This window comes from Columba livia, chromosome 3 (assembly GCF_036013475.1).
Source record: "Columba livia isolate bColLiv1 breed racing homer chromosome 3, bColLiv1.pat.W.v2, whole genome shotgun sequence".
NCBI classification, from domain to species: Eukaryota; Metazoa; Chordata; class Aves; order Columbiformes; family Columbidae; genus Columba; species Columba livia.
Window position 1 is genome coordinate 34635186 of NC_088604.1, and position 27701 is coordinate 34662886.

Here is a 27701-nt window from a genome sequence, read left to right on the forward strand (position 1 = left end):
CATTTATGCTGAAACCTTTCATCTGTGAAACCACCGCTGGAGTTACATAAAGCATTTGACTAAAGACACAAAAGCACACAAACCCCTGTTCAGTATCTGGGTGACTACACTTGCTCATGAAAATTGTATCCAGCAAACTCACTCCCAGATTTTGAAAAACATCAAGAAAAATGGTGTGTTTTGGGAGAGTTTATAACTTTAATATTCAGATACTTTTTTTTTTTGCAACTTTACTCCCAGTTGCTAAACCCTTGTACCAGCCTGAGATCCAAAACTGAGCCCACAGAGCCAGCCCCACATCCACCCAGCCAGAACACCACACCTGCAGAAAACTAATGGCTCAACATAACAGAGGGCCTGAAATTCTGAATAGATCAAAATTATATAGATGATCTTTTTTACTTATATATTCACATTTAATGATTTGGTTGATCTACTGAAACTAATGAACAGATCACTTTATTTAACATGTTCGCTGAGTTACCGGAGTTTACAATACAATCTGGGATCAGTCCTGCTTTGTGTATTCACATTACTAATAAACTATTCAAGTGTATTTTCCTTTGTGCAGGGGATATGTGCCAGGTCTATGTTCAAATCACATGTTTGTATCTGTGGTCCAAATCCATGAAGGCGCAGACACAAAGACGAGCAACCACAGTTGTTCTCCTGCAAACTCTTTAAATTCTTTCATTGGGCGCAACATGAACTACAAGCTGTAACCATACCGAAGGTCAAATGTGTCAAATGAAGCCAGGCATTCATATAAAAGCATTTCTAGCTTCCTGTTTAAACCTAAGAAGGAAAACGTGTGTGTAATTTGCAGAGTTTTCTTCTTTCCTCTGTATTTCAGTCTCAGAAACTGCAGAGATTACGGGGAACAGGCTGCTCACTGAGTAGAATCATTAGCACGTTCTCAAGCACTTGCCTCAAAACCATCTTAAAAAAAGAAGGGAGAATATTATTTCTTCTTGAAAACACATGAAACAGGATTTTAATTTTTCTCTGGCATTCTTGCTTCTGGCTGATTCACTGCTGTACACAGATATGTTTATAAGCAACTGAGAACAATGTCAAGTTTATTCAGAACTGAGTTATAAGTTCAGATAATCCTAAAGCTTTGGAGGAATTAGTACAGGGATTCAGAAAGGATAATGAAAGACTGTTTAAATGAGTACCAATCAAAATATTTCTGAAGACCAGAAATGTAGGCATTTTCTTAAAACAACAAAACTGATAAAGAAAAATTTACCTTCATAGATTTTAACACTAAAGCAATCCTACATCACTTAAAATTCTGGTTAACCTAACAGAGAATTGCACTGAAAGAAATTACTTATTTTATGTTTATATTTTAGTAATAAGCATTTTAATTAGTTAATAATATTTAAAAATGTTTTACAATACAGTGGGTTTTCACATTTTGCTGACAACTTGAATTCCGTAAGAACCATGTCGGTACAATCATATCAAATGGCTTACTGTATTTTTTAAATACCCATAAATATAGAACCAAACATTAAACATGTAATTAAAATCAAGTAATAATTCTATTTATCACAGAGCTGACCTTTTCTTAATACACAGCATAAGTAGGATTCAACTCCACTTGCTATAAAAAAAGTGACTTCAATTTACAAATCTGATTCTTGAGAAGAATCCGCTCCATATATATTTAAACGACTACCAAATTCAACCTACATTATGTCCCACCATAATGTCCACAGTATTCCATAGGCAGACCTATTTTATTTCCAGTTATTTCTCCTCTTTTCTTGCCTTGCTGTAACAAAATACTTTGTTCCCAATTAAAAAACAAAATAAAGTCTGTACCTTCTGTACCTCAAGTGATGATCATTTCCAAAAGAGATCATGTGTGTCTTATCAGAGATGTCTCCATTTGGACTACTAATTTCTTGAGAATTTTTGTTTGCAGTGAACCAAAATGTAGCACTTGAATGATGAGATATGGTCCACTAAAAATAATAGTCATTCTAATCAAATAACATTATTTCAAAACTGAGTACAAATCCATAAATTAATTCAACATCCAAGTCTAAACTTTCAAAAGTACCTATTAACTACATTAGTAGCCAAAATATGTTTTCAAATTAAATTTGGAAGTTTAAATGTCATTGACAATCAATGAGATTGAGAGTCTAGCAGGAAGATTTTGGTCCTTAAAAATTCAGTGTTATGGAAAACACCACTACATAAACACACACATTTTTAAAAGCCAAATACCTTTAACAATACAGCTACTGGTAAAACAATCTCCTCTGAAAATGTGAGAAAAATGAACCCAAACCAATTCCGTAACTAAGGTGCCTGAACAAATTAGGTGCCAGCTTTTCTTCTCCACGGCAGGAAACAGAAGGTACCTTTTGCTTTGAAGTACTTTCCTTCTGCATAAAAGACACAACTATACCCTATAATAATATGAGAAAATCAAGAAAATTATGTCTGTGTATTGTTGTGTCACAATATTGTTGAATATTTTTCTGAAAAAATGTTGGGCCAGGTTTCTAAAGATATGCGCTAAATCCAAATCAGCTTTGTCAGTCTTTAACTTCAACAAGAATGTGTTACACCTTCTTTAATCCAGTCTCAAGAGCAGCAGCTGAGATGTAGGAAAATCATATTTGAATTCATGCTAACTTATTGTTAGGAAGGGTGGAAGGAATAATAGAAGATATTTAGAACTATCCAGGAAGAAAACAGAGGTGCAGTTGAACTTTGAGCTATATTCTCACTGCATATAATTTAAGCTATTTATTCAACTGGAATTGAATCAGAAAAGCCTGTTTTTTTCAGAGAAAGGAGAATTTATTCAGGTAAAATTATTAGGTATCTGTTTCCTAGCTTAGATTTGCTAGAAGAAAGCACAGTGCAGACCTACCAGAGTATCAGAAGGGTGTCTTTTCAAGCCAGCAGACCTATCTGCGATATTGTCTTATCAGCTAGGAGGAGGAAAGGGGATAGAGCAAGAGAGAGTCGTAGCAACAGCTACAGGTTCCCTTGACAGGGATTTTCTAACTTTATTATTTAAAAGTCAGCTGCCTAAATGTCAGCTAGTCCCCCGGGCTGCTTCATAGTTGAAAGAGAGAAGAGGCACCTCCAAAGGCAATTTGCCTTATCCTAAAGAATATATCTAAATCAGGTTCAATGAATCACTATCTGGTTTCTTTCTTATCCTATGGCTATGAAGGGAATGTGACAAGTAACTTTTAGATGCCTGAGTTTCATAAAATGAATCCTGCCCTAAATGTAATTTTTCACTCCACGCTGAAACTTCACAATGGGATTTTCTTCACCATTGTGGTCTTTGGGTCTTGGTTCCCTTTCTTGCCACGGCTGCCAAGCTCCATGATGCCTGACCTGACCTCACTCATTGACCTGAACCAAACCCATGGGAAGATCCTCTTTGCTGTGAGTGATCTTTGGATCAGACCTTAAGGGAAATGCAGTACAAAGGCAAAGGTACCCATCAAGATTATTACAGAACAGCAAGTCAGTTTGCTGCAGCCTCTGCAGGAAAAGTTGTCCCTTCAATCTTTAAGACAGGGCGAATGTATTGATTAGCCCACTTAAGTCCAGAAAGTCAGCAGCTTTTTGACCTCATACCTTGTGCTGTCACACATAACTTGATAAACTGCATCAAATTTGCTCCATATGGTTGTCATTCACTTCTGGCCAATAGAAAAGCGAATGAGAAGTGCAAGATTTCTCAGACACCTGCATTGCAAGAGCCTTTCTGCAACAGTCTGAGGAAAAATGGACCTTCAGCCTGAATTCTAGAATTCCCTCTATTCTGCAACTAATCAGAATTTTATTAGATTTGGGCAATATATAAAAGCTGCTTAAATGTGTCCATGCTTGTTATTGAGGCAAAAATCACATGATTAACTAAATAACATTTTTTTCCCTCTCCTGACAAGAGGATCGGTTAAGCGCATGAACAGTCAACTATTTCTAGTATCATATAGCAACCTCATAAGAAAGTAATTATAGAAGGGGTGGCATTCAGTGACAATATAAGAAAATTTTCTCAAATTTTTCCATCATAAAATTAATGGCAAAGATTTCTTACTGAAAAGGCTGTGTATCAAAATAGCTTGTATCATTCAGAATTTTGGTGAAGAGGAGCCAGAGGATAAAACAATCTGGAAAACACATTATCACCAAGCAGAAGCTGTCAGTCATGGTACTTCACTGAATATTACAAAAATGCCAAAAAATTGGATCCTGACTTGAGAACATCCATTATCTTTGTGTATATGAGAAAAACAAAGCGGCTATACAGATAATTTACTGATTTCCTTACATCAAGCGAATTCTCACTGGAAGGCAGCTTTTATCAGAACAGGAATCTGAAATATGGGAACTTTTTTGTAAGTTAGAGTCACCCAAAGTGAAAGGGTAAACAATAAAATCCTCAACAACTACAGAAACCTACCTGAGAACATCCAACCCTGCACATTCAAAAGGCTAAGAACAGGAATAAAAAGCACCACTGCACTTGAATTGCAAAAAACTTGCCACATAAAACCCGATAATTTTGTGTAGAAAACCCATCCACAGTTTAAAATCATTTCTAAGCAGCTCGAAGGATAAACAATTCACACTTTTAGTTCAGCATATGCTCCTATCCATCTATGTATATGAACCTATATAAGTTCAACAGACCAAGGTGAATTTCATTAAATCAAACTTCTATGTTCTTTACATATTTGAATGAAAACCCAAGGATCTTTATCACTTTCTCATCAGGATTAACAGGATACAGCCACAGTAAAACATACCATTATTGTAATTTCATTATCATGCAGTGCTATGCCTTTACTATTATAATGTAAAATACCACAAATATTCAAATCTCTCAGTTCAATGTAGAATTTAACACCAAATAAAAATATTAGCAAAAGGAACAGAAAGCAGTAAGTTACTTCTAAAGCTATTCTGTCTTTTCCACAAGTGCGGAGTAAATGCATGATTTAAATGTCAAATTGGATTCCATTTTTTCTACTACTACACTCGTAATGAACATTCCAGTCTTAAACCTAGTCAAATAACTGTGAAGTACTTCTTATGGTGTATTTATTACTTTTCCTCTTCTACATGTATATGTGTAACTGTTATACTACTCGGTTGCATTTTTAATATCAAGGCTAATTATGTTAGTACAATATTGTGTCACTCTGTGCCATGTAGATGAGTTTTAAAAGTCTTGTGCAGCTTTTGTTAATAAATTCCAACTAGTTTATATCCTTTAAAGTGGATATTGTCATTCCAGGACAGTTCATCTACCTTAAATACCTGTCTCCAACAGTGTCGCATAGCAACTGTTTAGAGAAAAGACAAAAATACAGGGCATGAATAAAGTGATTTCTCCACGCTACACCTCACAAACAACCAGCAGAGTTCTTGCAACTTCTTCTGCAGGAGGTCACATCCAGACCCTGTCCTCCATTAATTTAGGAGCTATTAACCCACTTATTGATCCATTTATCCTAGTGTAAATGTAGATAACAGGTGTGATGGATTCCATATCTTTCGTTCAACATTTGCTGCTTAATTCATGTTAATACAGCATACCTTTAGAGAACGACTGTGTCAGGTGAACTTGTTTGGATAGGGAGACTTCTCCAGCACTGGTATGCCACTGAGGGAGAGGAGGCTACAGGGTGGGAAGAACGTGAAAGAACAAGGAATCACAGAATCGACTGGGTTGGAAAAGACCTCAGAGATCATCGAGTCCAACCCTTGGTCCAACTCTAGTCCGTTTACTAGATCATGGCACTAAGTGCCATGTCCAATCTCAGTTTAAAAACCTCTAGGGACGGCGAGTCCACTACCTCCCTGGGCAGGCCATTCCAATGCCTGATCACTCTCCCTGTAAAGAATTTCTTTCTAATATCCAGCCTAAATTTCCCCTGGTAGAGTTTAAGCCCATGCCCCCTTGTCCTATTGCTAACTGCCTGGGAGAAGAGACCAATCCCCACCTGGCTATAACTTCCCTTCAGGTAGTTATAGAGAGTGATGAGGTCACCTCTAAGCCTCCTCTTCTCCAGACTAAACAACCCCAGCTCCCTCAGCCTCTCCCCATAGGTCTTATGTTCAAGTCCCTTCACCAGTCGTGTTGCTCTTCTCTGGACCCGCTCCAGCACTTCAATGTCTTTCCTGAACTGAGGGGCCCAGAACTGAATACAATACTCCAGGTGTGGCCTCACCAATGCAGAGTACAGGGGAAGGATCACTTCCCTTGTCCTGCTGACCACGCTGTTTTTGATACAGGACAGCATACCGTTGGCCTTCTTGGCCACCTGGGCACACTGTTGGGTCATGTTGAGCTTCCTGTCAATTAGTACCCCCAGGTCCCTTTCTGTCTGACTGCTCTCCAGCCACTCTGCGCCCAGCCTGTAGCGCTGCAGGGGGTTAGAAATGAGAAAGGAGGAAGGACGAGGAGGAGACAAGACCAAGAAGAAACAAAAACAACAAGAGGATGAATGTTCAGGAAGAAAAGGCTACAGCACAGCAGAAAGACTCAGGGCATGATGTAGCTTGAAAAACTCCCCAGTGGAGCAGAGGCTGGCTCAGCCAGCCCTCAAAGGTGACAGGGTGACCAGAAAGCCTGTACAGAGTGTGCTACAACCGCTGTGCCTCTGAGTCGACTAAAACTACACTTGGAAACCAGGACCTGCCTTCAACGTTGCATTGAGCAAGGGAAGATTTTTCTTAAGATATTTTTTCTACTCTATTTCACCAAGTCACTTAATTTTCTTATTAAAAAAAAATAAAAATCTATTAATTTACTTTTATTCTCAATAAAATGTCTTTTTTACTTTAAAGGCTTTGTGGCCTTCAGGGAAGCTCACTATACAGAAAAATCCATTCCAGTGCTCTGGCTAGTTTCAGTAAAAAAAATTAATAAAGGGGCTTTTAAATAATGAATCATAGAGTCCAACACAGACAATATTTATTACTTCATTCCTAAGCACCCAGGAGCTGAAGACCTCCTTTTCATCAGTAAAATGAGAGTATAATCCATGCTTTCACCTTGTCTGTCGATTGCTGCTAGTCTTCCCTCAGGACACTGGCATGACACTACAGCCATACACATGATTGGCATTACTGATATAGAGCCCACAAACGCTGCACCATGGTCTATAATGCAGAGAAGCTGTCTATGCCACATGTGATCAAACACGGTGCTGAAAATACATACAATAAAATGCCCACTTGAACTTCCCAGAAACATCCTTATTAAAAACAAAATGCTGAAGTAATACTAAATGACTTTTAATTTTTATTTCCTGAAATGTTAAAATCTTGATTGGAACGAACCAGTTACATAGGAACTAAAGTAAAACAAGATCTTATACTTCAAACATGAAAATATTCATATCTGATTGTAATCCACCTCCCCGCTCATGGAACAAGGCCTTCGGGGAGCATGACAAATCTGCACCATTTTTTTAAATGCAAATTTTGTGTTTTGACCTCTAGCTTAGATACCAGATAAAAATCACACATAAACATGAACTCCCCAGCGATTCCATTAATGCAGATGCTGAAAATAATCATTTTGTTGAGTAAAAGTCATCATGAACTTAGGCAAACATAAGAATTTTTTCCACATCTACCTCTCCCTACTAAAACAGCGCTTAGACAATGCACTGCAAGTCACTTTAGAAAATGTTTATGGCTCATTGTTGCTTTATGTGAATTTTACTTTGTTTGATCACATAAAGACCTTTTTGGTAAGTGATATGTGCATTTATAAGGCACTTTCAGATCTAAAGATGAAAAGCACTAGCTAAAAATGTTTATCATCATTCTTACTGCAAAGGATTCAGAAAACATGAATCTTTTTGCTTGAGAGGAACATAAAGTATACACCAGGGCTACAGAACATGTCTTTAAACACTAACATAGAGTCATTACTGAAAATTTCAACACAAATCTAATTAAATCATTGATACAGAGAAATTGCACACCTGTATTTTGCAAGTAACCCATATGGTTTCTTATTTAGTAATGCTTAAGCTGGAGATATCAGACTAGAATCAGTTTCCAGAAAGCATAGCATCATAGAACCATAGAACGGCTTGGGTTAGAAAGGACCTCTAAACTTTACCTAGTTCCAACCTCCCTGCTATGGGCAGGGACATCTTCCGCTAGACCAGATTGTTCAAAGCACCATCCAGCCTGGCCTTGAGTGTTTCCAGGGATGGAGCATCCGTAGCTTCTCTGGTCAACCTGTTCCAGTGCCTCACTGCCCCTATAAATCAGAATTTTTTTCCTAATATCCAATCTAAACCTACCCTCTTTCAGTTAAAAAATATTTTTCTCCAGCTACTTTTCAGGTAATTATCACAGATAGTAATTATATTAACATTCAAAACTTACCCCTCTGGCTAAGAAAAGACAGTCTTGTGTCTCCTGGTCATAGCCCTGGACTGAAAGGTTATGAGAAGACCCTACACTGCCACTAGAGCACCAAACAAAACTTTTCCCAGGGCTCACCAGCTCTACCCGCCTTGGGCCAAGCATGGCCCCTGGGCTCTCTCTAGATCTGCCAACACAGGTCTAGGACTTGTCTCCACACTGCAGTTTAGCAGTGGATGATCTTAAAGCCTCTTGTTCATGTTGCTTATGCTCCACTAGGAAGGCTGTAAAGCTGCATGTGCAATACTGACATGGTTGTTTTGACCTACTTTGTTCCTAGCAGCACATGATGCCACATTTAATACAACTCTAAATTTGGAGTCATTTTCATACAGCATGGATAAAAAAGTATGAGCAGTGAATTTCAGGCGCTTTCCCACAGATGGCAATGTGGTGCAAAATGCTGTTCTGTTTTCCCACAGTCACATAAGAAATGTCAAGTAAACTGGAGATTTTCCTCTGCAGAAAAGAAAAATGCAAAAAAGTTAGAAACAAATGCCTTCATGGAGCTCAGAAACACCCATTTTGTCACTTGTTATACAACCATGTTTACTGCAAGCCAGTGGGGTTGATTCACTGGAATGTGTCGCTCCAAACCACTATATTTTGCAATCTCTTACTGCCATCTTATGCCATTTTTGGTCACTGCACAACCCATGACATCCTAAAAATTGTCAAAGAAATGCTTTCTCACATGTAGCATTTCCTTTCATAAGTGTATGTCATCCTATCAGCTCATTATCATCTGGCATTCATTTCTGCACCCCCAATTCCACAAGAAAAAATTGAACACTTAATTCTCTTTGAAGTTGATGAGAACTGAGAACCCCCAGCACCTTTGACGATGATGTTAGAAAGGCTAATAATAAGGTCTCCTCTTCAAAACTATTTCTTCAGTTGCTCACTGCTTTTCAAACGTGCAGCTTGATTCTCATTTGCACTGACTGACTCCACACTTCCCATTCCAGTACCGTGCAGGGACTACAAAGTAAACAAAGATAGGCCTGTAGTCTTCTTTCTGCAAAAAAGATGTGTATAAACAGTGAAAACAGATTCACAGTATACATTATTCATGCAAAAATAATTTGCAAATGTCACGGCATTAAATGATTGAACACCAAAATAGTGAGACACAAGAAAAAATAGTGGTCTATAATAAGTTTTACATTTAAAATAGTTTATTTCTCTCAAAAACTACACTAAATGACATTTTCGACTTCTGTGGGTATCATCCTTCTCTAATTCCAGTACAAACTTCCAGTTCCTGGTAAAGGAATGCTGCTGGGCACCTTACCAGCAAAGCATGAAAATTCAACTTTAAGAGTTCAGGTGGGTTTTCCCATTTTCTGCTCCCATCAACTCTAATACATTTTCTACCAGCCAAGATATTTCCCCAGCACTATCTGTTAGAACCACTCCATTTAGTTCTGCTCTAGACATTGATAATTAGGGTTTAGTAAAGAAAGTATCTTGTGGTTGATATACTAGAGCAAACAGGTTCATTTCTCTCCCATTCCCTTCTCCCACTCAGTTGTGGTTTTGTTCTTCTTATTGTCACACTGATGAAAATTAAAACAGAGCTCAGCTTCTCAGTACGGCCAACGTAAACAAACCTTCTAATTCACAGCATTTCTGCAATCACATTTTATGCCACATAAACTCCATTTTTGTAACATGCATTGACTTAAACCGTTCCCAGCTATTATAATCCCAAAGCACAAAGTTGCAAGGCAACTAACATTTGTATTGATTTTTCGATATGTGCTACCATAACTCCTTTTAAACACACTTCAGCGATCACTCCTAACGACAACGCAATCAAATGAAGGCTGCAAAGTATTTCATTGTTTGGCTTTCATTGATGCTGGAGCAATTGCTCTATCTCACTTAATAACACATTCACAGGAGAATCAACTAATGCAGCAGGACCCTACCATCTAAAACCAAAATTATCTGTGCTCAGTTTCCTGAGAGACTAGTATTACCCAAAAAAGGACAAATTGATGTGGTGGTCTTGACTCTTACACATAATTTAGCCCCTGTCACAACTCTCTGCTCAGTGGCACACTCCAGTGTGGGGAAATCTAAACAGTTACAAGCCATAACTTTCTGTTAACTTGCAAGGAGAAAGAGTGCAGAATCTAACCTTGAAAATTCCCCAAACATGCCAGATTGGTATAAACAGAACCATATGGTTACTCTTTCAATTATCCATTTTCCTTAATATTTGTGTAACTCCCTGTGGTCTGTATTTTTAAACATAAGAGACCTAACTCACCATTTCAGGTGCAAAACAGGCCCCCTACTGTATAAAAGGGATATTAGAGGTATATTCAAGGTCATTAAAAATATTGGCTCTTTTTTTTCCAAATCTAAACCTAGTTAGTTAATGATCTTATTACTACAAAAAGAGGAAGTTTAAATATAGAGAAAAGTGGTGTGGATTAAGAAGGCCAACCTACCTCTTACTGATAACTCTGGTCTTCTGAAAACTGCAGGAAAGCACAGTCAGTAGATATGAAGTTCAGCTAATATTAAAATAGAAAAAACCACTTAATTTTTTAAACACAATATAATACCATGGAGTCATGGAATAGTTTGGGTTGGAAGGGAACAAGGGACCTTTACATCCCATCTAGTCCAACCCCCCTGCAATGAGCAGGGACATCTTCAACTAGATCAGGTGGCTCAGAGCCCCGTCCAGCCTGGCCTTGAACGTCTCCAGCAATGGGGCTTCCACCACCTCTCTGGGCAACTTCAGCCAGTGTTTTACCACCTTCATTGTAAAAAATGTCTTCCTTATATCTAGTCTAAATCTCTTTTAGTTTACAACCATTGTCCCTTGCCCTATCACTACAGGCCCTGCTTAAAAGTCTGTCTCCATCTTTCTTATAAGCCCCCTTTAAGTACTGAAAGGCTGCAATAAGATGCCCCTGTAGCCTTCTCTTTCCAGGCCGAACAACCCTGGCTCTCTCAGCCTGATATGATATATTTTTATGTGCTGAGGGGAAAGAGCTTATTCAGAGGGGAATTCAACTTCCAGTTAGGTCCACAGACATTACAGTACAGAGACCTATGACAAAATAACTTGCCAGCTTAACTTCAATAGTAAGCAAATGCATACTTTAAACCAAAAATTATGCATTTGTAAAGCTGACAGGTGTGTGTAAAGTGCCTATGGAATTTTAGTTCAAAAAAAATGTTTCATAGTACAGAGAAAATTAAAGGAGTCTATTACACCTTAAAAAATACAATTTATTGTTTGGGGGAAAAAAAAAGTATTTTTGTATGTATTTTGCAAGGCTTTTGAACTGATCCTGATGATTTCTTATTTTATGTAAATGCTTAAAACTGCTAATCCCTCAGGGTAAATAATTACGACGTCAGTCTGCTCCACTTCACGGCTACTTCATAACTGCTTAAAAGTTTCTTTATTAATCAGTTGCCTCTACTTCTGAATTAATTTTGCACTTCATAGCAATATTGCAACTCTCCAGATTTATAGTCCAAGCACACTTACAAACATTCTTTTGAGATATGCAGCTTTCAGATAATAAATCTCTCTGTCTTGGTAGAACTATTGCCCTGATACTGTCTGCTTTGACAGCTCTTTTTCTGTCATCCCTTTTTCTGGCATTTGCTATGCATTTTCCTACTGTCTCTGCATGTCTTACCTGTTCCATTTCTCTCTCTGGTGCTTAGACATTTTTTATTAGGGAGCCTTCAGAGCTCTTCAAAAGCATTTTTATAGGCAATTTTTCCTGTGAACATTTTCTCACTGATCTTTAAACTGTGATTTGGTTTTTCTGTTGCTGTATCCCTTATACTCCCACTAGCCCCATTGCTGTTGCAATTGCAATTAGGCTATCCTAAAACGATCTATCTCAGACATTCCTGCAAAATCATTGAGATACCATTTGTTTAAATCTCTAAGTGACCTACTTCATGTGTTTAGTTACTCATTCCCAAGCCACGTTACACTACTACTTCTATTTCAAACCCTAGAAAAATCTCCACTAACCAAAAATAAGAAACATAGCTCCCAACTCTTCCACCCATTGGTAGTTGCATGGTTTGAGGACCAGCCAGCTGTCTGCTCTGGACTCAGGAACATGAAGATGCCTTAGACACCCTCTGACAACAGGAACATCTCCTCTTCACTTGGGTTGTGTAGGGTGGTAATTGGGGCAGGTGCTCGGGACCCTTGCAGAGAGCTTACAGGTTTGGGGAGAAGGCACAGGCTCCTAACTTCCACTTGTGTTTAGAAAGAACACTGAACTGTTTTTTCTGCCAGAGAAACTGCCTCTAACAACACATACGGAAAACATTTTAAAAGATTAATATCAGGCAGAGAACACCAATATTATCACTCTACATGGTTTCATTCCAAACCCCACCATTGGATATAATCTGAGCACTATTCTAAGCCTTTAATATTAGGTTTAACTTTTCAAAGGGACCAGGGTTAGGGTTTCTAAGGAAACCTTTTCTAAGGAAGGACATGAAGAAGAGTGTGGTAACACTGTAAACCTAGTCCTACAAAGAATTCCAGGAATGTGGGGAAAATCTGTAAAAGGTAGTGAAAAATGTGAAAAACACATCATCTGGATTGAGCAGCATGAGCGGGAAAAAGGAGGGAAGCAAAATCCACAGGATATAACCAAAATTCAGGGTCTTCAAAGGCAAGAATTTGAATTTTAATCGAGGAAAATTGAAAGGGGGAAAAATGAAAGTTTGCCATAAATAGAGAGAAAACATTCATTTATGTTGCCTTTTCCAGTTAATTCTTAGGTATTTAAAAAAAAAAAGGCTCAGAAGTTAGGAAGACATTTCTGTTTCACTTACCTTTTTTCGGTTGTCACTATGTCAGTATTTGCTTCTTTCTGATTTTCATTCCCCTGAGTACCTGCACTGGTCTGAGTCTCCCAACTCTGCTTCCTCTTCTCATCCAAATTATTACGTGCCATATTTTGGCTAATTTCTGAATTGCCCTCCCATAGCTATTCTTATATCTCCCATTTACAGCACTTACAGCTTAATCTTTTAACATGTGTATATTTAAAACAAGTATCTGTTATAAACATTAATACGCACCTTTACAGCTATTCAGTGTATCCATCATTTCAGATCAATAAGCACCATTGTCAATAACCTCAGTCATTAAGAAGATCCATAATAAGACCAATGTTACACCTTGCTGCAAATATCAAAAAAGATGTGATGCCATGTAATGAAAAAAAAAAAAAAAAGGTCCAAAAACTGGCCTAGTTTTAAAGTGATCCATTTTTTACATTTTCCTCCACCACCAATGGTGTAATAGCAAGATCTCATTTGAATTGACTTGGGAGCCTGGGAATGAAAAATTGAGGAGAGAAAATCTTCAGCCTGTGCATAGTCGAACTATGGATTTCCTTGATGCAGGAGATTCAAATTATAGTGTCAATCCTAAAATGACTGCCTGGGTAACTTTATGAAAGCTAACATGTGTTGCATTGCATACCCACTTAATTTTATGCTTCAAGACATTAAACTGTATCATGCCCTGCTGTAAAAGAAGCTGATTTTCGTTCATGTCATGGTGCTGTTACACTGAGATAGGCTCATTAGAGTTAAATAAACAACATGTAAAGGAATGAGTATTTTTTAATAATTAAAGAAAAATTTTCTAATTCAAGCTTAGATAGACAATTTTAAAGTATTGATTTTTAAAAGCCATCTATTTTCTATAGTGTTATTTCAATCACATCAACAGAAATGCAAGCAAGCAGACAAATTCCAGAAATAGGACACACAAAAGCTGCCCTGAGGAAAAAACAGCCCTGGGCCCACACACTTAATAGTTTAAGGCTTACTGACAGATCAGATCATATCCATAAGCAAATAATAGGGTCTAAGAAATGAGCCCCAGAAAGAAATCCACTTGGGATAAAAACTCCTTTCCTTTGTGTTTTGAAGGTGGGACAAAGGTCTCTGCAATCCACTGTGAAAGAGGGGAGTCAAAGAGATGGTGCATGGGGAACTTTGTTTGAAATTAAGGAACTGTGCTTGTGGAAAGAGGGAGGTTAGAGTTTCTTAAAGCAGTGTTTCTTGGTTGTTGCTGACTATAATTGCTGTTTTAGTGCATTCCTTGAATCTCAGCCAAAAGCAAACAAGAGACGGTGAGGACAGCAAAGGCAGGGCCAAGTGAGGAAAATCTCTAATAGCAGAGGGTCTTTTTAAAAGTGGGCAGCCTAGAATCTGCCAATGACTGCTTGGAAAAGGACAGACTTGTTAACTTCTAGCCCCTTCTAATCTGCATTTCCTGTTAATCTGGGTGGCATATAATTTCATGGGGTTTTTAGCAATAAGAATAATTAATAAATACTTAACTGACACGATCTTCTAGAAGTTTGGTCAGCACACTTCAAAACTTCTGAAAGCTGTATGGCTTCTTAAGGAGGCCAGGAGATAGGGATTTCTTTTGGCCTTAAAATCAAGCATTCTGTAATGCTCCCCAATTGTATGGTTGCCTCCACAAAGCTCCTTTAAAGTGTTTCTGTGGAACTTGTAATTGCTGTAACTGTCAGGGTCCTGGTGGTCAAATTACAGAGTTATATTACCTTGCCAAAAAGGAGTATTTGTGAGCAGTTAAGATGTTAGCAGTGCTTATATATGAGAAGTATATATGTGTGTTCATTCACAGTCATTGTGAACTTCTAAGAAAATATAAAATTATAGACTGGAGAAAATACATATTATTTCCTTCATAACTCACAAAAGCTCAGATGACATTTTAAATAACAACAAACTGAGACTTAAAATTATTAAGTGTGTACCTTTTAATAAAGTGTTGCTTATAGTATCTTGAATTGCATTTTCATTATCATATCCTGCAGGATTACTATCTTTAAGTTATTTATTTATAATTTATTTTTTTAAATGTTGCTTCTTTTGACACATACATTTTTGAAAATTATTTATTGCTTACAGAGAATAACTCCAGGACATCTCCTCACAAATGCAATACCAAAGAGCACTTCAAAGGGTCACTTAGCCTTTCTATAATGTTCATACCCTTGAACAGTGGCTGTGACTTTTTTCACTTTTAGGTGCTGCTGAGCACAGGACACATGACATTTCAGTGACGTCTACCAGAGACCAAATTTAAATCCTATTTCTACTAGCCTTAATCTAGCTTACTCTGCCAGCATTATCAATATCAGTATGTTCCATGATCATAGAATCATATAATCATTTCAGTTGGAAGAGACCCGCAGGATCATCAAGTACAACCATAACCTAACCTAACTCTGGCACTAAACCATGTCCCCTAAGAACCTCATCTTAAAACCTTTTAAACACCTCCAGCGACGGTGACTCCACCACTTCCCTGGGCAGCCTGTCCCAATGCCTGACAACCCTTCTTGTGAATAATTTTTTCCCAATATCCCATCTGATCCTCCCCTGGTGCAACGTGAGGCCATTTCCTCTTGTCCTATCACTTGCTACTTGAGAGAAGAGACCAACACCCTCCATGCTACAACCTCCTTTCCAGTAGTTGTAGACAGCGACAAGGTCTCACCTCAGCCTCCTTTTCTCCAGGCTAAACAGCCCCAGTTCCCTCAGCCGCTCCTCATCAGACTTGTGCTCCAGACCCCTCACCAGCTTCATCGCCCCCTCTTCACTCTCTCTAGTATTTCAATGTCCTTCTTATGAAGAGGGGCCCAAAACTGAACACAGTATTTAGGGTTTCTTTCAGTTGTGACTGAAGACAACCACAGACTCCTAACTGATTTCAGCAGTAACTGTATTAAATGCTTTGCAGTTTTACAGAAATGGTCAATAATGATGTTACAATGTGGTTTCTTGTACTGTGGGTTTTCAACCAATAGACTATCAGCTTACTTCATCAACAGCTAGCTACAGTCAGAGAACAGAGAACAATTTCACTGCTCACATCATATGCTAAAGTTGCCTCAGAAAACCAGAGTAAAGAAATTTCTGCTTTTATTAACATGACCAATCTAAAACTAGAAGAAGTCAGATCACCTCTGAGCTCAGTCTGAGCCAGTGATTTTGCATGGGGTTATCTCTAAAATCACTTTATCTTGTCAACTCACTATTTAGGAGGAAGCCTGCAAGGAAAAGATATGAGGGATGTCTTTTCTGAATCTGTGAGACACTGAGCTGTTTAAAGGAAGGTAAAAGCATGATGAACTCATTCTTACTTTCCAGCAATACTGCCACTTCCCATACTTGGGCTGCAAATCCTTTTCACCGGAGTTTGTCTTCCAGCAAGCAACATTCAGAGCAGAGACTCACTGACCAACATCCTGAGCTACAGAAATTGCTAACAGCCCTGGGAAATTCTGTAGGCAAAATCAGAGTGAGAAGACTGGAGGCTTTTCTCTTTCTCTATAGAACTCTGTGCATTGTTAAAGTGAAAACCTTTGTTTTGCTTTAAAATTCTCACCAGCCTCACCTCCTGCAAGCCCTGGTATGTTCCACAAAAGCCTCAGCAAATCTGTCAGTCATTTGTATTAGTCCATGTAGGGGGAAAAAGCCTCCTGAGGACACACATTTCCTTAAAATTGGAGATTCCACGGCAATCATTGAAGTTCTACATTGGCTTCAGCTTACCCAGTAAATTTTGATCTTGGAAACAAAACACCAACAGGGGCAGGGCTACTAACTTTGTTCTCTCTTTCTTACATTCATGTTTCTTCTTAAAAGATTAAAAAATGCTCAGGTAAACATTTGGGACTCTTTGGTGATCATTACCAAATCAAGAATTCAGTGAATTGGAATTCTTACAATTTTTTAATTTTGAATAATTTGCTATTTTCCTAAATCTAACCTTCCCAATTTTGAGTCTCATACGCTTTTGAAAAGGCAACTAATCTGGCTCACAGTGACTGTTTATTTGCCCTACAGGGTGACTGTCAATGCCACGTAAGAAGTGGGCGACCAACCAACTTTGCATAAAAATATGGTAAGGAATAACTAAGTAAAACATAGATATGACATAGGGCCTCCGTTCCTTAAATGTTTTACAATACACAGGAGGATACATCACAGAAAGACATCAGTCAACTTGGCTACTGCAAATTGTCCTGTCACAAAAATAAAAAGCATTTGGCAACAGCTTCACCAGAGATCTCCTTGTCACACACATTCCAAACCTGAAAAATCATAGGTCACTAAATAAACCCAGCTCCATTGCTAAACGTCACATGTAGCACTTCACTCCTACCATATATAGATCCAAACATCAAATCATCTGTTTTTTAAGGAAAAAACAAATCCCACACACCATTTAGCACCTTCTTCATCTCTTCAGTCTGTAGTTGTGTTCAATATTTTAATTCAACTATAAGGCAGCAGAATGATATTCACAATTAAGTTAGCTTTTCCAACTCTGCGACAGTTTAATCCATCATTTTCAAAAATGCTTCCTACCCAAGCTATAAGTCAGAAAAAGCTTGTTATCCATAGATTTGGCTTTATATTCAAATTCTGAGTCACAGCCTTTCAACATACTTAAACCAAAGCTTTGGAAACTACCCTTTAAAAGTGTAAAGATGTGGCTACAGTTATTAAATTATCCTTACTGTATGATGTTCTTATAGCACATGCTAACTACTCAATAACGCTTGACCTTGTTTCACAGAAAGTGATTTTCCATAGATTAATATGTATCTAAGGTAATTTTATAACTGGCCTTGGAAAAGGTCTTCTAGGATTCAATCAATTAAGCTCTAAACTTATGACACCTTTTTGTAATATTTCTACAAGACACACTATGTTCCCAGAAAGTTAAAGATCATACAGCATAGAATTATGAAGTGCATAACACATATGAGATTTCATTGCATATCTGTATATATGTGTGCAACTCTAAGAGATTTTGTCTGATACAGGCAGTCTTTCATAAAAATGCAAATCACTTCTAATAAACAATTAAATCAGAATATTCTTGAACACACAAACAAACCTGGAGAGTACACAATTTGGCTTTGTCATGTTACCCAACACTTATTTAAAAGCTTTATTAATGATTCCCTGATAAGCGGCATTCAGTATCTAGAGTGTGCCTATTGATACTGTTACATGTTTAAGTAAATCCTCTGCTAACATCTTGCCTAAAAAAAAGACTACTGCAGACTGCTTTCAAAAGCCTTTTAACTCCACGTTTAATGAAATAATTTATTTCTGAGCAATATACATTTATAATTCCACCTGTACTCATTTTTATTTTGTATTTTATTTCTTACAGTCTGCAGTGCCCAGAATTTACTCATGTAAGCCCTTGAATAGATTTATGTTAAGCAGATAGGCATCACTATTTCTGGATTCTGTTCCAAGCTGTTTCTTTGTCTTGTCATATAACTTGGATCAAAGTCAGTTAGACTCAAAATTTTAGGTGTCTCTACTTTTGGTTCTTCATACTGAGAAGCATGGAGCATTATCTCCAGAAGTAATGAATATCTAACAGCTTCAGTCCATTTCATTGCAAGCTTTAAGTGTGCAGCAAATCTGGAAAGAAAAACAGATTCAAAGGCAGAAGACTCAAAAAGTCACGAGGTGCCGAGAGAAAAATTCCATCAGAGTTCCAAACCCGAGCGGACAGAGGAAGGAATGCGGTCGACCCAATATGAGTGATAAGCATACCTCGCTTTATTGAGACACTAAGCTGGTTTATATAAGACTTACAGTAATTATGCCTACTTGTCATCTATTAATTGGATAGCATACAATAATTATGCCTACTCGTCTTCTATTAATTGGATAGTATACAATAATTATGCCTACTCGTCTTCTATTAATTGGATAGTATACATAATGAGCTCAACCTTCTTGTGGTTTCTCTGGAATGCAACCTTCTCACCCTGCTAGAGATAATTCCCCAGCTTGTTTATCTTAGACGCTCAGCTAACCAGAGAGCGACCGCTCAGTACTTTTCCACTTATACTGCACCAGACTCATGCTAACTGAGGCCTACTCATGCTAACTTAGAACAAAATTCTCCTGATACAACGGATCAATAGAGCCATGCCCCTTCTCTATTAGCCATGTCCCAACAATTCCCCCCTTTTCTCTTTGGGCTAATAACACTTCCTTGCGAAAAGTAGCATCAATTATCTTTAAACATAATTGCCTAATACATGAAAGGCAACACATACCAATAAGCAATATAAGCAAAATAAAGGCAATTCCTACCAATACTGGTTTAAAGAATGACAACAGCCATGAAGGAAAACCTAGCGAGGCCCACCACCTAGCGATTGGAAAGCTAATCGACAAGATGCATTATTAAAGGGTAAATGAGCTAAACAAGCATCAGGTTCCCCCGTACAATTACAGTTGTTCCAAACAGACACATTATACAGTCCTGTAAGCATCTCAATAGATTCATTGACTGATAAAGGTATTCCAATTAGACACGTCTTGAATGGCTCTTGAGCTGAAGCGAGACTCAGACAGAAATTAGGATTGTGCGTCTTATTGGCCCAAGTTAACCAAATGTTCTGTTGCTTCATCAACAAATGCGGGACAGCTGTTGCACCAATGGCAGTCAAAATAAACACCATCAGTCCTTTAATGTTGGCCGAGTCCATTTTGCAGGTATCCATCTTGGCCCTGTAGGAGTAAGTACACACATGTATCCTCTGCCAATGTATTGAACTTCTGCAGGCCCTTTCCACTGTCCAGTTTCTGGATCTCGATAAAACACCTTCATTTGAACAGTTACTTTCTTTGAGAGACCTGAATGCACTTTTACTGGTGGCTCCTCATCTGATCCAAATATACAGAGGTAATTTAAAACAAACAATGTTTTCATAACCCTTTCTTGACTGTCCGTGATATCTTGAAATTTCTGCAAATATTGCTTCAGCGTTTGATTCATTCTCTCTACAATTGCTTGTCCCGTTGGGGAATGTGGAATCCCTGTAACATGTTGTACTCCCCATAACTGACAGAATTTACGCATCTTCTCACTACAATAAGCTGGCCCATTATCCGTTTTCATCTGTGCTGGTACCCCCATTACAGCAAAACACGCCGTCAAGTGACGAATCACATGACTAGCTTTTTCTCCTGCCTGTGGCGTTGCCCATACAAAATGACTATATGTATCAACTGTAATATGTACATATTTGAGCCTACCCATTGAGGGCACATGCGTCACATCCATTTGCCATATCTCATTAGGACCCAACCCCCTAGGATTAACCCCTACGCCTAGACCAGAACCATGATGACTACACTGAGGGCAAGTCCGTACAATTCCCTTAGCTTCCTCTACAGTGATCTTAAACTGTGAATGTAATCCTTTCGCATTCTGATGGAACACACTATGTGATTCTCTAGCCTTGACAAAATCACTAACAGGGGCAGAACATGCTACCAACCTATCTGCTCTAGCATTCCCTTCCCCAAGGCCACAATCCCACATATGACTACGGATGTGAATCACTGCATATGGTTTTGTTCTTCCTTGAATTAATGTACGCAACTGTCTAAACAGTTCTCCCAAGCGCAGTTGCTTAACATCCTTAATCTGAGAATCTTCTATCCTGTGTAACACACCCGCGACATACAGCGAATCGGTCACAATATTAATTGTTTCCTCTCTCCATTTTCCCATGGCCCATACAACAGCAGCAAGCTCCAATGTCTGCAAGGAATCTCCCGGAACAGCTTCCAGCAAGTGGTGGTGCCACTCACCACAAGCGATCCAGGTAACTGCAGCTCTTCTGGACCTTTTTCCTGCATCCGTAAACACTGTCTGGGCATCTTCTAGGGGTGATTTACTGCGGAGAGGTTTCTGCATCCATTCATTGTGACCAATAAACTGCACTATTGCCGCCTTTACAGGAGACAAGGATATAGTTGTAGCTGATGAGAATAAACACTCACACAACTCCTCGCTATTCTGAAGGTACCACTCTATTGCTTCTTTTTTCATCGGAACATATATTGTCTGCAACTCTTGCCCTGTGATCTGAATTACACGCTTCCTACCCTTCCTTATTAAATCTGCTAAAGTTTCGACCTTTTGCTGTATTGACTTTCTTGGCTGTAGCTTTGGAAATACCCATTCAAGTATCCCAAGTTCCTCTCGCTCCCCTTTTTTTTCTTTGTGCTGTGTAAGAGCCCCAATTAAATGACCATCTGTTTGAAAAACAGAAAAATCTACAGGTATTGCAGGGTCACGTCTCCTTGTAAAACCCAATGTGATTAAGTGAGCTAAATTCTGGATCATTTGTTTTTGCTCCATAGAGAGATCCACCGGAGTGGAGGGATCGGTTCCACGCAGCAATGGTCGTAACACCTCTAACTGCGTATTGGTAATACCCACGACAGGCCTTAACCATTGTAAATCCCCCATGAGTTTCTGAACATCATGAAGTGTCCTAATATCTGTGGTAATATGCGGTTTTTGCAGTCGAATTTGGGAGTCAGTAATTTTCCACCCTAAGTACAACCACGGTTCTTGTCGCTGAATTTTTTCCTTAGCAATTACTAAACCCTCCTTATACAACTGACAATGTAAAAATTGCAATTGTTGCTCAGTAAAGTCTTGTTCTTGTGCAATAAGAATATCATCCATGTAGTGATACACCATCGCTGTAGGCCAGGCATCACGAATAGGACGCAACGCATTGTCCACAAACAATTGACACAATGTCGGACTATTTTTCATTCCTTGCGGTAACACAGTCCACTCAAACCGCTGAGCAGGAGCTTTCCTATTTATTGCTGGCAAAGTGAAGGCAAATCGCTGTGTATCGAGGTGGTGCAAAGAAATAGTAAAAAAGCAATCCTTCAAATCCACAATTAATAGCTTCCAGTGTTCAGGAAGCATTGCCGGATTCGGAAGACCAGGTTGTAATGCTCCCATCGGTTGCATTTGTGCATTTACAGCTCTCAAATCATGAAGCAGTCGGAACTTTCCTGATTTTTTCTTAATCACAAATATAGGCGTATTCCATGGGCTTGTTGACAGTTGCAAATGTCCTTGATCAAACTGTTCTTGTACCAACTGATGTGCCGCTGCAAGACTTTCCATCTTTAACGGCCACTGCTCGATCCATACAGGGTCATCTGAAGTCCATTTAAGAGGGATCGGGAAAGCCCATTTTGCAGTGACCGTTAGCGAAAAGCCCTTTCAGTTGTCAAAACAGCTCCTAGCTGATCCAATATATCTCGGCCTATTAGTCCATTTACACCTGCAGGAAGAGTCATCACTGTAACAAATGAATTGGCTTTTCGCCCGTCTATGATGAACAGGATACGTTCAATACTTTGACGTACTGATGAATGACCTCCTACTCCTTCAACGCCCCTGTCCATAGGTTTTGTTGGCCAATCCTGAGGCCAGGTGCCCTCATCTACGATGGTCAAATCAGCCCCAGTGTCCAGTAACATTGTAAGTAAAATAGATTGTCCTCTAGATTCCATTCGAACTGACGCAGTTGGTCGCCGGCTCATTGACATAGTTAGCATCACAGCAGGTCCTGTCGATCCAAATCCACCACCTCCTCTTTCTGAAGATAATGCTGGCGTCATGTCCTTTGTTAATTGCGGAAGTGGTATCAATTGTGCTATTTGACTACCCTTCGGAATGAAAATCGGAGGAAACAGTGTCTGAACCATAATTTGTACAATCCCTTTGTCATCGGCATCAATAAGTCCCGGGATAATCGTAAGGCCTTTCATACCACTCGACGAACGACCAATTAACAATGCCCCTTGTGATTGTCCATTAATTATTAAAGGTCCTTTAAAGGTGGATGGTATCTGTTGTGGCCGCTGATCGATCAAACTGATATCTACTGAGGTTGCCAAGTCCAATCCGAGGCTCCCGGCTGTTGCAGGTTGGAGCGTACCAGTGGAGCAGCTGTCACTGTCATGTGGTGCTCTCTCTGTAGATCCTCTGGCGTTTCGATTGCTGGAGCTGCCACTTTTGTCGGAGCGCGGCGGCTCGGCGCGCTCATTCTCCCGTTTCCCGAGAAACATGCTTCAGTATTATGACCGCTAGATTTACAGTTCTCACACCAAACTCGAGGCACCCGGCAGTCACGGCGAAAGTGACCTTCTTTTCCACATCTGAAGCATTTATTACTCTGTCTTCCCTCATTCGGGCGTGGTCGTCTTTCTACTTCCACAGCAGTAGCACGTAGCGGGGCTAATGCAGCAAATGCCTGTTGCTGGGCTTGCAGGAGGTCTCTCCCTAGCTTCTCCATAGCCTCTACCATCATGGCTTGTGGCCCTACCGGAACTCTGCTCATTCTGTCTAACATAGCTTCTATGGTAGCGTCTGCAGGTAACGTCACTAAGATACCTCTAGTTACTGAATTTGCATTCTGCAATGCACACTGTCTTAACAAAGCTGCCCTCATCCAGCTTGGTACATCTGATTGTTCTATTGCTGAAGTAATCCTGTCTATAAATTGTGCAAATGATTCATCCCTTTCTTGCTTAATACTCATGTACGACGGAGATGGCTGTGATGTTTTAACATGCTCAATGGCTTCTCGAGCTGTTCTCATAGCCTCAGCACATTTTTCGGGGCCCATTTCTAATTGAGCTCGAACTTGAAGGAATGGTCCTAACCCCATTAACTGTTCTACCGTTACATCACTTAAAGGATCATTAGGATTTCTCGCTTGCTGTACAGAAGCCTCACAAAATCTCTGCCAATGTGCTTGCCACAATAACAACTGTGACTGTGTCATTATCATTCTCATTATTACCTTAATGTCTTCTGGACACAATAACGTACTCCCAAACAAATAATTTAAAAGCTGTTTAGTCGGCTCTCCATGCAACCCTGATTCCGAAACTGTAGCTCTCAACTGCGACAATAATTTCCAACTAATCGGATTATACTGCCCGTGCATATCTCCATGTCTATCTCGCTCAAATAGTGCGGAGAACGCAAAAGGTGAATCTGGCCCAAAATCTCCATTGTCTGCAGCATCCTCCATTACCTTTTTCCAATTAACTAGTGCTGGACACCTGACTGGTCTCTTAGATGTATCCTTTACAACTTTCTCCATCTCTGACTCACTTATAGCTTTCCGATCGTTATACTCCTCACAACTTTGTTTCTGCTGCTGCGACTGCTGTACTTGATCTACATTCCAACTAGAACTCAACTCTGCTTTCTTTTTTACACGCACCGATTGCCAGCACGGAGAAACAGGAGCCTTACATGTACTAAATAACAAATCGTCTTGTCCTGAGGGTGGCAGCGTTGGCCCCCCTGAAAACGCAGATATGCCTGTTTCCATCGGCGGAGCGGAAGGCTCCATTTTGCCGAGTTTCTGTGAAGCTACCGCGGCTAAATTCTTCTCCAGTTTATGACGCTTAATATTATTAATTACTTCCCTCCACGGTTTCATCAATTTCTTAGCTGTTTTATCCTCGTCTATGATCATATCCCACAACACATCCCCCAATTTCCTCCATTCTCCTTCATCACACAATAAATCAGGATCCTGAAAACAGCCTTTAGTTTTTCCCAATGTTACTAGACCAGCTAGCTGTTTAACGTAACTATGATCAACACCTCGCTTTTCTAAAAAGCTTTGTAATAAATCTAGGGCTACTTCTAAATCCATTTCTCTGTTATTCATCATTTTAACCCGTTTCTCCGTTATTCATCACTTTTAATCCGTTTCTCTGTTATTTATCACTTTTAACCCGTTTCTCTGTTATTTATCACTTTTAACCCGTTTCTCTGTTATCTATCTCTCCGTTATTCATCATTTTTAATCTATTTCCCCGTTATTCATCATTATAGTACGGTACCTCTTGCTAAATTAAGAGACCTCTTGCAGCCCTTGTTTCCTGTAGCCCAGCACTGGCGAACTTCAGTCGGTTCAGGCTTCGGAGACGACACACCGCAGCACAGTGTTCGGTCGCTCTTGCCCGCCGGTCGCTGCTCTCCCGGCGCCTTTTGCTTCTATCCGCCGCTTCGGATCGCCGGTTCGGGCGCCAATTGCCGAGAGAAAAATTCCATCAGAGTTCCAAACCCGAGCGGACGGAGGAAGGAATGCGGTCGACCCAATATGAGTGATAAGCATACCTCGCTTTATTGAGACACTAAGCTGGTTTATATAAGACTTACAGTAATTATGCCTACTTGTCATCTATTAATTGGATAGCATACAATAATTATGCCTACTCGTCTTCTATTAATTGGATAGTATACAATAATTATGCCTACTCGTCTTCTATTAATTGGATAGTATACATAATGAGCTCAACCTTCTTGTGGTTTCTCTGGAATGCAACCTTCTCACCCTGCTAGAGATAATTCCCCAGCTTGTTTATCTTAGACGCTCAGCTAACCAGAGAGCGACCGCTCAGTACTTTTCCACTTATACTGCACCAGACTCATGCTAACTGAGGCCTACTCATGCTAACTTAGAACAAAATTCTCCTGATACAACGGATCAATAGAGCCATGCCCCTTCTCTATTAGCCATGTCCCAACAACGAGGAATGAAAAAGTCATTGGCACCTCTTAAGGCAGATGGGATATTAATTATGAGAAAGTTAGTTTGTACAGAATCTCTCTAATGAGTTGACACAAAGCACACAGCGTATCAAGCAGATTAAGGGAAAAAAGACAAGACTTCAATTTCCATAATATTTCCCTCTCCTGCCACCTCCAAGGAATCTGCCTCTGATTTGTAAAATCAGGTCTTGATGTATTTACATGTCATGTTTTCATCTAGAAAGAAACTACAGCAATATTTCTGTCTCAGCTCACACAGACTTTCCAGCATTTGCAAGGTGAATTCTAAAAGTTGCAAGACCTTGTATAAACATACAGTATCATCAGCTTTCACCAGCTGTGCCAGATTCCAAATTTCAGGTAACCAGAACACATTGTACTGCAAATGTGAACAGGAACAACATATCCAGTGTCATCCATAAAAATCCCCATACAAATAAGACTAGACACACAGAGTTAGTCACCTAGCTAGTCATAGTCACTCAAATAGGCTGGAGAAGTGGGCTGACAGATATCTCATGAAGTTCAGCAAAGGGCAGCAGGGGTGGGCTGGCTGGCAAGCAGAGAAGGACTTGGGGATGTTGGTGGACAACAAGCAAGCCATGCACCAACAGCATCCTAGGCTGCATTGAGAGACGCATTGCCAGCTGGTCGAGCGAGGTGAGTTTGCTCAGCACCTGGTTTGTTGTGTCCTGTTCTGGGCTTCCCAGTGCAGGAGAGATGTGGACAGACCAAAAAGAGTCCAACAAAGGCCACAAAGAAGATGAAGGGATAGGAGCATCTCTCCTACAAGGAATGGCTAGAAGAGCTGTGACTGGGAAAGGCTTAGAGTGGTCTCATCAATGTATATAAATACCTGATGGGAGGGAAGTCAAGGGAGCCAGGCTCTTCTCAGTGGTACCCGGTGACACAACAGGATGCAACAGACACAGATTGAAACACATGAAACTCTATGTGAACATAGCAAACCACTTTCTTTTTACTGTGGGTGTGGTCACACACTGATGTGGGTTGCCCAGAGAGGTTCTAGAGTCTCCATACTTTGAAATATTCAGAACAAAACAGACATGGTCCTGGGCAACCTGCTCTGGCTGATCCTGCTTGCTCAGGGGGCTGGATCCCCTCTCAAGAGGCCTCCTCCCACCTCAAGCATCCTGTGATTCTCTGAGAAGCCAAGCTGCACCCCTCTGCCTTTCCTAAGGAGAGGCCAGCACTAGCAGGACTTGCCCAGCAGATATCAGCAAAGTCAATGTGTGAGCTGCAAGACTCCTCCACAAAGAACCAGCAGCATTGACACCAAAGGGGCTTTTAGTCACCCCTGCCTAGGCCCTGCCACCAGCGCAGGATGTGCTGTGGCACAACAAAACCCAGCCTCCACAGACAGGGACTCTAGCCCTTTCTCCAGCGCCCACCCTCACACTCTCTCAGGTTGCTACACATCTCAGCATGCTGGAAAAAATATTATAATAGGTCAAAAATGGCGTAGAGGGGACAGGTTTTCCTCAGAGGGTGCGCACCCTCACCTCCCCTGCTCTGCCACAGCCTTCCCGCCGCCTGCAGCCCAGCCGCCCGCCACAACCGCCTTCCGCAACGGCCGAGGCGCCGCCTCGGTAACTGTCATGGCGGACCTCCCTTGAGGGGAACGAGGAACTTCCGCCCCGGTACCTGTCATGGCGGGAAAGCCCCTGCGTCTCGCGTCGGCGTGACGGCTGCGCCACAGCCGGGCGAGGGCGATAGGGGG

At 40.0% G+C, this 27701-nt stretch overlaps 1 long non-coding RNA gene across 3 annotated transcripts; it reads right to left on the reverse strand.

Annotated features, from left to right (window-relative positions):
- Positions 1–7283: 7283 nt before the first annotated feature.
- LOC110362005 (uncharacterized) lies at positions 7284–27696 on the reverse strand. Of its 3 annotated transcripts, none has more exons than XR_010471216.1 (4): positions 27626–27696; positions 10911–10976; positions 9285–9466; positions 7284–8907 (listed from the first exon to the last, which is right to left on the reverse strand). It is a non-coding gene; the product is annotated as an uncharacterized LOC110362005 (long non-coding RNA). The 3 variants fall into 3 exon arrangements; XR_010471215.1 differs by lacking the exon at positions 27626–27696 and adding an exon at positions 25249–27619; XR_010471214.1 differs by lacking the exons at positions 10911–10976; positions 27626–27696 and adding an exon at positions 25249–27619.
- Between the last annotated feature and the right edge of the window lie 5 nt (positions 27697–27701).